Source organism: Odocoileus virginianus, chromosome 32 (genome assembly GCF_023699985.2).
Source record: "Odocoileus virginianus isolate 20LAN1187 ecotype Illinois chromosome 32, Ovbor_1.2, whole genome shotgun sequence".
In the NCBI taxonomy this organism is placed as follows: Eukaryota; Metazoa; Chordata; class Mammalia; order Artiodactyla; family Cervidae; genus Odocoileus; species Odocoileus virginianus.
The window spans coordinates 3079709-3095185 of record NC_069705.1 but is presented as its reverse complement, the minus strand read 5'-3'; the positions used below and the strand labels follow the sequence as shown (position 1 = coordinate 3095185).

Here is a 15477-nt window from a genome sequence, read left to right as displayed (position 1 = left end):
GGTAATGTTTTTGTTATGTTTAAGTAGAGACTCTCATGCAAAAATACACTCAAGACAGTGTTTCCACTTATGTGCAGCCCAAACATCAAAGCAGTGACCATAACCAAGCTGGTGCATATGATTCTCAATACCGATTTCAGTATTTTGAAATGCTGCCTGTCTCCCACGTGGTATAATGTTGATTATTCTCAATTAATGTCTCGTTTTGATTGCTATCAACTTCAACTGGTCTACCCGACCTTGGAGCATCGTCCAGCAAGAAATCTCCAGCACAAAATTCTGCAAACCACTTCTGACATGGTCCTTCAGTCACAGCACCTTCTTCATACACTGCACAAGTCATCTTTTGTGTTTCATTTTCATTTTTACCTTTCTTAAAATAATAAAGCATAATATATTGGTTTTTTTTCTTCCATGTTCAATACTAAAATGGTTACACAACAATTCACTAATTTTGGTAAGTTTTTTAAAATGCATGCTGATATGATAGCTGTCACAATACAATCTAACAAAATTGTTTTCAATGAAGTTAAAGACAACTAAACGCTACAAGAGCCATCTTACGGGGGAAAAACAAACCTTTCGGCCAACCCAATAATAAGTCTCACATTTTTGTTGAATTGAAAATATGCATGTCTTTATCACAACATTCGAGTATAAACACTATTATTCCTAATTACCATGTTTTTTTAAAAAAACTTTACAAAAAAAATTTACAGTATCAACTTGAATGACTTTCCCAATAGTAGAGATGAATTTCATTTTTTCTAGAGGCCTTGACCATAGGATCATCATTTGGAACGTTAAAAACCTCAGGAACAATTGAGCTGGAAGTTTCCATAAGGTCCTAACTCCTTCTTTTGCCCACCCTCCTCCTCTGACTTTCATTCCCACTTTCCCCCCAAACCTTCACACATGGCCTCACCCGATCTCTACCTTCCCTTCTCAGCCAGTATGCCCCTAGGCTGAAGGGATTCAAGTTTCATTTTAAGTTCTTCAGGAAACATACTACCTAATGGGTCAGAACCTTTGAGACAAAGCTTCCTAATTGTCAGCTGAACCTTGTGAAACTGTGCCCTTTCAAGCACCAGAGTTTTATTTACAGTTGTAGGGTCATGATTTTTCACTTGACAGGGCCATTAGTGTAATGAAAATATAAAAATAAAAAGGCAAGATTTAAAGTAGCTGTCTCCTTGAAACTTAGAGTTAGTCGTTCAGTAGTGTCTGACTCTTTGCAACCCCATCGACTGTAGCCTGCCAGGCTTCTCTGTCCCTGGCATTCTCCCGATAAGAATACTGGAGAGGGTTGCCATGCCCTCCTCCAGGCGATCTTCCTGACCCAGGGATCGAACCAGGGTCTCTCTCATTGCAGGCAGATTCTTTACCGTCTGAGCCACCAGGAAAGCCCAGCTATCTCCTCATGAGCAGTCAAATTAAACCCTAGAGTCTGTCATGCCCTCTTCTTGGGACAGAAAAAGCATTCCTGCTCCTCATATTGATTTTCAATGTCATACAAGTATTTCCAGATGAGCAATAGGATCCTGTTACCTTTGGTGAAGAAAAACAGGTGAGGAAGTGGGTAATTTTGAACCAGATTTTAACTGAAAATACAGGCAACACTAAGAAAAGGAATAACAAAGTCTAAAAGTAAATTCCAAAGGTCTCATCAATGGGAAGATAATTTGTTTTTCTTACACAGTACCATTTTTTAATGAAAAGTGATATAAAATCTAAGTGGGACTTCCTTGGTGGTCCAGGGGTTAAGAATCCACCTGTCAATGCAAGGGACACGGGTTCCATCCCTGGTTGGGGGAAGATAAACATGCGGCAGAGCAACAAAGCCCGTGGGCCACAGCTACGGAGCCCCAGCACCCTGCAGACAGTACCCTGCAACAAGGGAAGAGCCTGCAAGGAGAAGCCCGAGGGCCACAGCAAAGATCCAACACAGCCAAAAGTACATAAATCAGTAATTTCTTTTACACTCTACACAAATGAAAAATCAAGCTCAAGGAAGGAAGTGTCCCCAAATCAAAGAAATCCCTTTCATTAAAAAAATTAAGTGGCAAAAAAAAAAAGAAATCCCTTTCAACTTTTCTTTTTTTACTTTTAAAGGATTATTATTCTTTTTTAAAGTCAGGTCTTTGACTTACTTTGTTATTTTTAATTATGGTAAAATACATGTAACATAAAGTTTATTTTCTTCAAATTTTCAAATATATTCACACTGTCATATAATCACTCTCTAGAACTTCTTTGTCTTGAAAACTTAAACAGTATTAAACAACTTCATCCTCTGCTCCCTCAACCGCTGGCAAACACCATTCTACCCTCTGTCGTCATGAGTATGACTGTTCCAGCTACCTCCTAAAAATGGAATCATGCAGTATTTGCCTTTTGGTGACTGTCTGATTTCACCTTTGTGTAACATCGAGTTCCATCCATGTTGTAGCATATGTTAGAATCTCCTTCCTTTTTAAGGCTGAGTACTATTCCACTGAATGTATAGACCACATTTTGTTTATCAACTCACCACCAGTGGACAGCTGGGTTGCTTCCAACCTTCTGTGACTTACTTATAAAAGAATTTATTTAACCTAAGCAGGAGCTTGTGCTGGAGTTAGAGCACCAGTTCACATTCCTCCTATCCATGGCAGCACAGAAAACACAAATGTGAAAGAAGACAGAGAGGGAAAAGAAGGCAGAGAAAAGACAGGCATACTGTCACTGCACGCGCGTTCAGTCACGCAGACTGTACATGGTCAAGCCCTCAGCAAATTAAAATACTGACGATGCTTGGTTCTGATGAGGGCTTTCAGATACCAGAAATTCATCCAAACATTTGTCTGTGAACATGTATGTGGACAAACATATGCCAGGTGATGCAAAGGTAGATTCAGAGCCCTCTTTGAGGACGATGATGGCCACAGGACAAACACCCAGCAGGTGAGCAACTGCAGACAATGAAGAATGGTGCGGGGCGACAGGGCCCAGCCCCAGGCCGGGCAAAGGCCAGGAAGGATTTCCAGGGCTGAGTCCAGAGCAGGAACGCAGTGAGGAGGGGCACAGAGGAAGAAGGAGGTGGAGGGTTGGGGGGTGAGGGGCCAGCAGGGCAAGACACGGGCATGAGAGGCTGAAGCAAGAAACCCACTTGATGGAAGGAGAATCTCAATGAGCAGAGCCTGGGAACAGAGCAGAAAAGACAAAAGCCAGGCCCGAGGAGGTGACAATCAGCAGACAGAGACAGTGGCCCCGAGGCAGACTGCATCGGGCCAGCGTGCCTCTCCTGGCCTGGCCTGGAGAAGCCCCATCTGCCGAAAAGGAACTGTGGTTCAGGAGGATAAATTAAAATTGCAGCAGCAGACACTGGCACTCACAACAAGCTTACATTCTTCACGTCTCATTCCATTAAGTGGAAAGACTGTGGATGTCCAAAACAGATCCCAAAGAAGACCACTTCGTAAACGATCGATACAAACTTCTCTACTTGATTCTCTAGTTTTGAAAATATGCGCAATTTGCCAAGTTACTCCATTATGGTTTTACATCCATATTTACTTGCAACACCCCTTCGTTCCAAAATGAAATGGCATCAGCTACTACTTCACGTTATCTGATAGACACACATCATGAATGGGCTCGCAGAGCTGCAAAGAACTACAGGGTGATCTGTCCACAAACAGAGCTTGGACCCCACAGACAGCATCTGAGGAACTAACTGGATCACAGAGTGAGAACCGCCGGGTCAGCGTCCTGCTCGGGGGTCCAGGCGGCCGTCGTGGGACCATGATGAGGAGACAGTGCCAGGTGCCCGCTCGGGAGGGTGTGGGGAGCAGAGGGGTGCGGTTCCCACAGGGCCAGCACCCCTACATTCCCTTCCCACGCTTTCATCAACCATGCAATGCCTCTTTCAGCATATCCAGGTGCCAGGACCTGTGTCTGAGCGCTGGAAGCCCCACGGGGGGCTTGCCACTGCAGGACCAGTGAACATTCCCTGGGCAGGTGGCAGCGAAGGAAGAGTTCCCAGTGGGAGAAAGTGTGGAGACACCAGGCTCCGGGTGGGGGCACGACCTCAGTGGGCCGCAATTCACGGAGAAGGCCGGGCGACACCGAAGGTACCAGGGGGACACAGAGGAGACCAGGAGATCCCCCGGGGAGCCTTTCAGCACCTCGAGCTGGTGAACAACTGAACCAACCACCTCTCCCGGCTGGGACTGCAGGACCACTGGGCACAGGGCAGGTACACCTGCCAGCCAGCCACTCGTTCCCAGTTTACACGGTTGCCCCCTGAAGGCCTGCTGAAGGTCCCCTATAACGGACATTCAAAGCCCTGCATCCATGAGGAACTGATTATAAGGAGTGTGCATGCATGCTAAGTCGCTTCAGTTGTATCTGGCTCTTTGTGACCCTATGGAGTGAGTATAGGGCCACCAGGTTCCTCTGTCCACGGGATAATGTCCAAGATACCGTCCTCTATCCAAGAATACTGGAGTGGGTTGCCATGCCCTCCTCCAGGGGATCTTTCTGACCCAGGGATCGAACCCACATCTCTTTTGTCTCCTTCATGGCAGGCGGGTTATTTTACCACTAGTGTCACCTGGGAGGCCCACAGTTCCTGGAAAACTGAAGGCTTTCCCAAGCTCCCACTGTCCCAGGGGAGCCTGACTCCCCAGCAACACCGTGTCTCTGCGGCAGGACGTACAGAGACCAGACCCTTGCCAAAACCCAGCCGGGCCTCCCTCATCACTTCATCCTGGGGTATGAACATCTTAATTGGACTACTTCTCACTACTTCTCTATTTAGTACAGTTTACTCTGGCTCTTCTCTACGATTATCTCAAGGTTTCAACATCATGATGTTCTAATGACCCTATTCTCTTTCACATCATCCAAGTCATTCTCAAAAACATTAAACATTGAAATACCTCAGATTAGAGGACTTCCACTGTGACCCTCAAAGTAGTCTTGGGTCACTTAGGCCTATTAGCCACTCAAGTCTCTACTCAGAAAATAATTTGTGAAGATTATTGTTTGGTTGTTTTTGTATGTATTATTAACTTTGGTCAAGGTTGTTTTTCTTTTTCATTACTAGTAACTCAGATACAATCCCTTTAACTCCTCACTCGCCATTGTTTGAGAACAAAGCACTTCATTAAAGCACAATCACATCCAAAGTTCTGACTGTCAGCCTTTTATCTCAACAGTACCACAAGAGAAAAGATTAAAAATCAAAAGAAAACCTCTATAGCAATTTGCTGAATGAAGACCAGTGAAGGGGTTTTCCTGAAGGTATGCAGATGGTGAGCACAGCTTATCTATTTTCACTTTTATGTCTATAGACTCATCTCCATAGAAAGCTAAGATAAAGGTTTGTTCTGCTGAACGCAAGAACCACATATGTGACTTCCCATCTCATACTGTTCCATTTCAACTAATGATGTCCCTGAAGTTCTTAGTTTTTTTCAATGGTTTAGTCTTTCCAGATGTAATCAAATATGTTATTGTAGAGAAATTCAAAATCACTGCTTACAAGAGCAGAACTAAAACAATGTCCCTGAGATTTACATGTGTCCCCAAACCATAAATCTGAAACCAACCATATAATCTGTCAGGGTACTATTCTCCAAGAGTTCTAGAAAGTATTCCCCTGAGATGCTATAAGTCAGAAAGTAAGATCATCCTTCAATTTCCTATTTTATTTAAATAATTATTTTGTAGCATGGTGAAAATTATGATGCCCTTTTGATTATAGGTTAAATATTTGAGAAAGCTTAACATTTCATCACAACTTCCATAAGAAGAACAAATGATTCTATTCAGGTGAATTTTTTAAAAAAGAATTACGTAGTTCTTCTAACTACATTATTGGCATTTGCCATTCTGAGAAGAGATAAATTCTGAAGAAGTTGGCAGAGTTAAATGTAAATTACAGGCTTCACAAGTGAATAAAAGAATTTTCCAAGGCAGCCAAGTAATTATACTACCTTGAAAAAGTACTCGTATCTTAAAATAATAATCTGTTATTAATGGAACTATTGGAAGTAAAATGAAATTCAGCACATTTCAAACATAGCCAGAATACTGAATAAACTCAGACCATACAAAGATTCATTTCTTAAGTAATTCATGATTAACAGACTCACTTACCTGGAAGCATAAGAAAAGAAGGTTAGGATGAAACTACATCATTCTTCCACTGAGTAAAAATATCTTGACTTTCCTCCTTGAAATGGAAAGGAATCTAAAAAATAAAAATAGGAGTCACTTCTGGGAATTTCCACGCCTTAAATACAGATGATATTACAAAATTTTAAATCAATCACTTAGGATCTAAAATACAATTTATCCAAAGTCCTGCCCCCAAAAGCAGGATGGTATTTTCCTCTATTTTAATAGGTAAAATGCAAAGCATTTGTTTTAAAAAAAAATGATCAAGGTTTAAAATAAACGTCGAGAGCCATGTAGATACGTGTGTCAAAGCAAAGCAGAGTCACACTCTTGGAAAAGAACCCAGAAAAAGCAAACCTCGCAGGGAGGAAGGGTGCCGGCTGGCTCCCGAAGCCGCCGGGGCCTGGGCGCTGCGTCCGCAGCGAAGCCGCGGTTCAGGTGGGGTCGGGGATAGGGGGGAGGGACCGCGCGCCGCGCCGCCACTTTTTTCTAATGGTCGGTCGTAGGGAAGGAAGAAATGTTACAAAACAGCAAACCCCTGGGAAGTTGGAGAGCCCAGCTCCCCGGGACGCGCGCCCCCGCGGACGCCCCGCGCACCGCCCGCGGGACCCGCCTCCTCCCCGGACGCCCCCCTCCGCCCGCTCCGTCCAGCCCTGCGGCCCCCGGCCTTTCAGGAATCCGGCGAGCGCCCTGTGTCCACGGAGATCAACGCGGACTCAGAAGAGGTACGAACGAACAGAGCATCGGGGGAAACACTCCGGAGAGGATTCGCCCCCGCGATTAAATAGATGCGAATAATTCTATCTTCAACTCCTTAACGCAGAGTCCTGTTTTCCCGAGCTTGTGATTTCATCTCATCTGTCTTTATAATTCAAGTCATACACACACACACACACACACACACACACACGAAAATACTCTATGGTTCCCGTTTCACATGCAGGAATAATAATACTAATTTTTTAAAAAAGGTCCAGAGTGGTTGCAGGGGGACAAAGACAAGATTGCTAAGCGGCTCAGGTCCGCGGGGTCGGCCTCCCGGTGCCAGGGCTGGGGGCTGTCACATGCTGTTTCTCCCTGCGCCCAAGTTTGAAAGTTTTCTCTGCAACATTGACACTAAGTCCGTAATACGGTGTCAGGAGTGTCACCACAGAAGGGGCCATCTGGATCCGCTTTCCTGTGGGTTAACTGTTGAAGCGGTGGGCCAGCCGGGGCCATCCCCCCCACCCCCGCCCGGCCAGTCCCCCCGCAGCGCTGCCTCCTCTCCCGGCCCACTTCCGTCCCTGCCTGGCTAATTAATCTGTGTCTAAATGGAACTGCAGTTGGCAGCCCCACAGCAATGCCAAAGTCGAATAATCACTTGGACCCGAATCCGAGTTGTTTTCCATCCTTGACAACAAATAAGGCCACTCTAGGGCCTGCGGGCCAGGAGTTGAAATGAGTTTATAATTTGGCTTCCAGTCTCCCATTCTTATTCTCAACCATTTAAATGTCCTTTTCTGCCTTTTCTGCATGCGAGGGGGCTGGCAGCTTTGGAGGCTGGATCACCAGCATGGTCTTTATTGATATCCGTAATGAATATTCTTTGCCATCTAAGTAAGAGGGAAAGTCCACATCATTCAAAACCACACTTGTTTTAACAATGAAACTAAATAGGCTGTCGGCTCATGCTACCACATGATCAAATTAATAATCTAATTTGTTCTTCTCACTGCAGCAACTGGAAGAGAAACGCTGGGTTTTTTCATCCACACACAGAGGCCCCATTCATCCGTCCAGGCCCTGAGTGCCTGTCCTGGCAACGCCAGATACAGGTTAGGAGTTACAGGACAGCCCTGCTTCTCCTCGCCTCCTAGGAAAGCACGCACGAACGCTTGGATCCTCGGCTCCGGGAAGCACATTGTCTCCTTGCGGTTCCAAACATCAGGTGCCCTAAGACAGTGGTCATCTCTTGCTGGTAATAGACAAGGAAAGACATAGGAAGGCAGAACCACTGGCAAGACTCCCTGGAGATCAGGATGAGCGGGGAAGCGGCATCATGGAAAATCACTGGAGGTGAGCTACAGATACACAGAGGACAGGGGTGTGTGCAGCTGGGCTTCTCCCGTTAGGGGGACGGGAAGGGTCGTCACCCACTCGCCTGCCATGTACCTGCCTTGCACTGCAAGAGCTGCTCCCAGGGTGAGCTCCTCCATCCCTGCAACGATGCCATGGGAGTCTGCAATAACCTCCCCATTCTACAGACGGGCAAAGTGAGGCTCAAATGTGCTAAGAAGCCTCTCGGACAGATATATGGTAAAACCAGGATTTTTCTGTCTTCAAAACCAATGCTCTAAAAAGAAAAGGAAACCCAAGCCTTGACTTCCTCAAGGATGCAACATGATGGTCCTCATGGAAGGTTCTCCAACAAGTGGGTGGCTGCCACCAGCAGTAACCTGGCAGACACGCGGCCAGCATCCGAAGACCCCTTCCCCCAGACTCCTGAACCCCTCATTCTTCACAGGAAATCACTGTGACAAACCGCTCTCGGACAAGCCTTTCAGAGTATCGAAGAGAGAGACAATAAGAATGTGCTAAAAATAAAAGCTAAATCCAGAAAGCAACTGCAGGTACAGAGCAGAGACAAGTAGCTTGCTTTGTTGAATTCAGAAAATAGTTCTCAGGGACATCCCTCGGGCTGAGTCCAGGTCTGAGGGCTCCGCTCCAGTCATCTGATGCCCTGGTGCTCTCCTCAGTTTGGCATAGAGAGAGAGGATTATAGCGGGCCTTCCGTGGCCTCTCAAGTTCTGGTTTTGGTAAAAAGTGAGCAGGAGAAGGCAGGATGTGCATGAGAGTGGCTGGGAGAGGCTCCATGGGAAAACCACGCACTCGGTTTTCAAAATTTCCCAGTTGGGATTCGAAAGTTTGGGAAGCCTGCCCCTGCCCCCCACAGTAACAGAGTTTGACATCCATCAATTAGCAGCACTCCATAAATAAGTCAGCTTTTAATCATGCCAAAGGAGATGGCCAAAAATCAACCATGGAAGACAGCAGTTGAAAACAAGGTCCCTGAGGTCAGTACTATTGTAACAATCTGGGAAGCCGTGCTGTTTAACATACAATGAGTAAGTGAAAGTTCCCAGGACTTCCAGAGAACTTCAAAGACACGACTGGTCCAATGGCCTGACTGTAATCATCCAGGTACCTTAAGTTCCAAGGCTTCCTCACATTCATACATGTAAATCTAAATCTTTAATCCATCTAAACCACATCAGTATCGGACACATTGATTCCTGAAATGTGAAAAATAAAGACAAAAAAGTTTGCCTGATATAACAAACCAAAGCACGGATAGACTAAAAACACATCGGCCAACTCAAGCTGCCCAGTGAGACTTGCTTTGTGCACATATGGATAATAATATACATGTTTTAAAATCTTGATGGCAGTGTTTTCATTTGCATTAATCAACGGAGTCCTCTGGGTAATTGCCCTGGGAGACAGGGCAGACTTAGGGTCAGGAAGTGTGCAGCCAACTTCTAAAATTATCCTTCCCAAGAATGTTTCAGAAAAGAAAGTGCCCTTGGATGCTACACGTTACAAATGGCATGTTGTTATATTCTTGACAAGATTCCTTCCACATTAAATAATTTTACTGAAAACAGTACATTTTAGGAAACATTTTAAAAGTCATGAGTTCTTCCCCCGAAATGCTGTCTTCTGTTACTCTGTGAAACGAACAAGAGAGTCAACGCGTCCTGGTCTTGTTTGTAAAGATGCAGACCAAACGAGATGAGGATGTGCCGTTCAGTTGCTTAGTCCTGTCTGACTCTTTGTGACCCCATGGACTGAAGCCCACCAGGTTCCTCTGCTCATGGGATTCTCCAGGCAAGAATACTGGAGTGGGTTGCCATTTTCTCCTCCAGGGGATCTTCCGAAGCCAGGAATCGAGCTCAGGTTTCCTGCATTGGCAGGCGGATTCTTTGCCGCTGAACCACCAGGGAATGCGAGGGTGCCCCTTGCTCATTCCTAATCCTGCCCATGAAGCGGCCATCCTCACTTTCTCCACTTCAGTTTATCACTCTGATAAACAGTGACAAGCACAGAGCAGTTCAGCTGAGTCGCTCAGTCGTGTCCAACTCTTTGCGACCCCTTGGACTGCAGCACGCCGGTATTCCCTGTCCATCACCAACTCCTGGAGCGTGCTCAAACTCATGCCCATCGAGTCGGTGATGCCATCCAGCCATCTCATCCTCTGTCATCCCCTTCTCCTCCCGCCTTTCAATCTATCCCAGCATCAGGGCCTTTTCTAATGAGTCAGTTCTTCACATCAGGTGGCCAAAGTGCTGGAATTTCAGCTTCAGCATCAGTCCTTCCAATGAATTTTCAGGACTGATTTTCCTTAGAACTGATTGGTTGGATCTCCCTGCAGTCCAAGGGACTCCCAAGAGTCTTCTCCAACACCACCTTCAAAAGCATCAATTCTTGGGCACTCAGCTTTCTTTATAGTCCAACTCTCACATCCATACATGACAATTGGAAAGACCATAGCCTTGACTAGATGGACCTTTGTTGACAAAGCAATGTCTCTGCTTTTTAATATGCTGTCTAGGTTGGTCATAACTTTCTTCCAAGGAGCAAGCATCTTTTAATTTCATGGCAGCAGTCACCATCTGCAGTGATCACTGTTTCCACTGTTTCACCATCTATTTGCCATGAAATGATGGGACCAGATGCCATGATCTTAGTTTTTTGAATGTTGAGTTTTAAACCAACTTTTTCACTCTCCTCTTTCACTTTCATCAAGAGGCTCTTTAGTTCCTCTTCACTTTCTGCCATAAGGGTGGTGTCATCTGCACATCTGAGGTTATTGATATTTCTCCCAGCAATCCTGATTCCAGCTTGTGCTTCATCCAGCCCAGCATTTCTCATGATGTATTCTGCATATAAATTAAATAAGCAGGGTGACAATATACAGCCTTGATGTACTCCTTTCCCTATTTGGAACCAGTCTGTTGTTCCATGTCCAGTTCTAACTATTGCTTCCTGACCTGCATACAGATTTCTCAGAAGGCAGGTCAGGTGGTCAGGTATTCCCATCTCTTTAAGAATTTTCCAGAGTTTGTTGTGGTCCACACAGTCAAAAGCTTTGACGTAGTTAATAAAGCAGAAGTAGATGCTTTCCTAAGCAGAAGTAGATGCTTTCCTGGAACTCTCTTGCTTTTTCAATGATCCAACACATGTTGGCAATTTGATCTCTGGTTCCTCTGCCTTTTCTAAATCCAGCTTGAACATTTGGAAGTTCATAGTTCACATACTGTTGAAGCCTGGCTTGGAGAATTTTGAGCATTACTTACTATGCTATGAACAGAACTGCCAAGACCATGAGCAAGATTATGTTGCTAAATTATTTGAAGTCTCTTTTAAAATATATGGGTCTAATGGTGCCTTAAAGGGTATCAAGTATTAAGTGTATTTCCTTAAATTCCAAGCATTTACCAAGTGCCTCCCACCCTAGGCTATGGGGTCCCTATGAGGGTCCTGTGTGTGCCGTCTCCAATACTGTCAACATGAAAACCGCTAATACACGGGAGAATGAAATGATTCAAATGCTAAATCGAGTCACAAATAATATGCTATTGGAGCATCAGAAAAGACAGGTTAGAAGTGGAGGGAATCAGAATTACCATCAATCTCTAGAAAAGAGACTAAAGTGCTCTGTTTGCCATTGATGGTAAGACCAATCACACATCTTTCTCCTATGTCAGTTGGGATACAGACAGACAGCTGATGTGCATGCTGAGTTACTTCAGTCGTGTCTGACTCTTTTCAACGCCATGGACTAAAGCCCGCCAGGCCCCTCTGTCCATGGGATTCTCCAGGCAAGAATATAGGAGTGGGTTGCCATGCCTTCCTCCAGGGGATCTTCCTGACCCAGGGATGAATCTGAGACAGCTGATGCTCCTTTATAAAAAAAAAAAAAAGAGCTCTTTCTCAGCAGAGTCTGCAGTCACACTCACACGCCCTCTCCAAAACCCCTCCAGGTCACCTGGCCCTTCTGAGATGCTGCAGCTGCCAGGCATGTGCTGCCATCACAGACGCCAGTGAGGGAGACCTGTAGCACTTGGCCCTGGGCACCGTGTGGGATTCAGGCTTTCATCTGTTACGGACTGTGTTGAAATTCTAATCCCAATACGTTGGTATTTGGAGATGGGGTCTTTGGGAGGTAATTAGGTCATAAGGGTGCTCCTCTCCTGAGTGGGATTAGTGCCCTTGTGAGATATAACGAGAAAGCTAGCTTACTTTTTTTTTCACGTTGTGAGGACACAGTGAGAAGTCAGCTGTCCACAGCCCAGAAAAAGGCCCTCATCAGAACTGGACCATGCTCACCCTGTGATCTCGGACTTCCAGCCTCCAGAACTGTGAAGAACAAATGACTGCTGCTGATTAGCCTCCCAGTGTGTGTTTGGGTGTTTTGTTGTAGCAGCCGGGACTAAGGCATCATCTTAAACGTGTTACTGTGAGACCTTAGGCAAGTCCATAACGTCTCAGTCTGTATTTCCAAGTCTGGTTGGTCCAGGCCAGTGGTTCTCAGTGAAGGAGGGTGGTCTTTATCAGCTGCCTCCCTTCCCACTAGGATTCCATTGGTGGGGGAGATACATCACAGAGAGAAACAAACAGCACAGATGAGGGAAGATGAGCAGGATAGCACCTGAACTCGGATGTGAAGATGAGGGAAGGAGCTTTAAACAGCAGAAGACTTAAAGTTACAGCTTCCTAACTATAACGATTTTACCAGACTAGTTGATGATGGGTAATCTGACCATCAAAAGCATGGGTCTGCCCATTAACCAAACGTCACACCTCACAGAACTGACAAGAGCCAGAAGCACAGCTCTCCATACACCAGAATAAACTCACCGTGAAAGAAGACAAGATGCTCAGGAAGAAGAGCGCTCAGATGCAGTGCTCCAGGGAACACGGACCCCTCCATGGGGCAGCTCAGAGAGAGCAAATCTCACCTTCCAGCACCAAACACTCCAACACACCAGCCCCAACACAACAGGGGCAGGAACACTGAGAGGGCACACGAAGAAAATGCATGCGTGGCTCAGAAATCCCTGGTCTAGCCCCAGTTCTGCCATCAAGGTACTGTGTGACCTTGGGCCGGTCACCAACAAGATGAAAGTTTGGACGAGATCGTCTCTAGGGTACCTTCCAGCACAGAATGTAACTGCATTACTTTTTATTGTGTTCCATAAAAGTCTATCTTGCTCCTAGAATCCTTGCAGCAGCGTTAAGGTCAGCATATACATCTCCATTTATGGGCTGTTTTTTAAATTACTGCATTCCCAGCTTTCCCAGGACAGCCGCCCAGAACGCAAGGCTGAGGTGCAGGATGGGTGAAGTTTGTTTTTTCTGGCTTCTTTACAATTCCCTCTGGCTAAATTCTAACCACGCCGCTGCCAAGTCTCTAGCACTTCTGGCACTGGGGGTTTATCTATAGTATTCACAGGGCTCGTGACACAGTGACAGATGAAGAAATTAAATCTTTCACCAAACTTGAACAGGTATTCTGAATGGTAATTTTTATCGTGCCCCTTCCCAGATGCAGAATGTCAACACTTGAGAGATACTATGGTGTTGGTAAAGAACATTAGAAAAATGGACATGCCCTCCAAATGATCTCTGATTATCTTGCAAATATATTATTTTTTGCTGTAGCCTTTTTTTTTTTAGTTTACTTCATGTTATGCTCCAGCTGCAAGGAAATTGAGAACATACTGTCCACATTTTCAAAAAAAGAGTTAAACATCAACAGAAGAAATATTTCACCATGAAAATGAAAACTGTGTGTAAATATTTATGGAACTGAATTTATTCAATGAATTTATTGGGTCAGGCCAATAGAAGGATGCTTTTTTTGGTACCTGAGAGTCAACAAGACAGGAGAAAATTTCAATCTCGGTGTTTAAATAAATAGCAATACTGTTTATAGATGTCAATTTTTTTAAATACGCATACAGAGTACAATGGGTATTACTCTCAAGAAATCTACAATTTCTGTACACGACTTACTACATATACCAGAGAATAACAAAATGAAAAATAAGCATGAGAAACACAGATATTTAACCAATAACTATCATCAAAATATGTTTTCATTCCATGCCATGGCCAGTTAAGCAAGACAGAGGTAAAGAGTAAACAAAAAAATATTGGGAGTAATCAGCAGTAAAAAGTAATGAACTATTGGTACACATATGAGTAAGAATGATAATCACGCTGACGGAAAGAAGCCAAACAAATAGAAAATATACTGTACGATTCCATAATATAAAATTCCAGCAGGTCAGAGTTTGCCTGGGGGTGGGCATGGAGGGTCGAAGGGGCCAGGAGAGGTAGGATGGTGGGATTACCAAGGGGCAGATGAACTCTCCTGGTGATGTATATATGATCTTTATCTTGATTTGGGGGATGGTTTCATGTGTACTAAACATATTAAAACTAATAGTACTGGAACATGTATATTCAGTTCAGTTCACTTCAGTTCAGTCGCTCAGTCGTGTCCGACTCTTTGCAACCCGGAATCACAGCACACCAGGCCTCCCTGTCCATCACCAACTCCCGGAGTTTACTCAAATTCATGTCCATTGAGTCAGTGATGCCATCCAGCCATCTCATCCTCTGTCGTCCCCTTCTCCTCCTGCCCCCAATCCCTCCCAGCATCAGGGTCTTTTCCAATGAGTCAACTCTTCGCATGAGGTGGCCAAAGTACTGGAGTTTCAGCTTCAACATCAGTCCTTCCAATGAACACCCAGGACTGATCTCCTTTAGGATGGACATGTATATTACCATATGTGAAATAGATGACCAGCCCAAGTTCGATGCATGAAACAAGGCACTCAAAGCCGGTGCCCTGGGATGACGAAGTGGGATGGGATGGGGAGGGAGGGTGGAGGGGGGTTCAGGATGGGGGACATGTGTACACCCACGGCTAATTCATGTCAAAGTGTGGCAAAAACTACCACAATATTGTAATTAGCCTCCAATAAATAAATAAATTTTTTTTAAAACTAATCAAGTTGTATACTTAATTTTTTTACATTATCCCTGAAGTTGGAATGCATCTTTTTAAAAATATTTAAAAGACTTGGCTGCACCAGGTCTTCATTGCTGCACACGGGACCTTTGAGCCTAATCTCCGTTGCAACGTGTGAGATCTTTTAGTCGTCAATGAGAACTCTTAGTTGCAGCATGTGAGATCTAGTTCTCCGACCAGGAATGGAACCTGGGTCCCCAGCACTGGGGCTACTGGACCACCAGGGAAGC

General features: G+C 44.9%; 1 protein-coding gene across 7 annotated transcripts in view; it reads right to left on the bottom strand.

The window, feature by feature from the left end:
* Window positions 1-15477, bottom strand: part of CSGALNACT1 (chondroitin sulfate N-acetylgalactosaminyltransferase 1) — a 321684-nt gene that overhangs the window by 156018 nt on the left and 150189 nt on the right. For 6 of the 7 annotated variants that reach the window (XM_070459782.1, XM_070459781.1, XM_070459783.1 and 3 more), the window contains one exon: window positions 6145-6238. The gene's annotated coding sequence lies outside the window, so the exon portion shown is untranslated. Of the gene's footprint in view, window positions 1-6144; window positions 6239-6522; window positions 6785-15477 lie in introns of those variants that run through there. The other variant, XM_070459780.1, reaches the window with a different exon arrangement.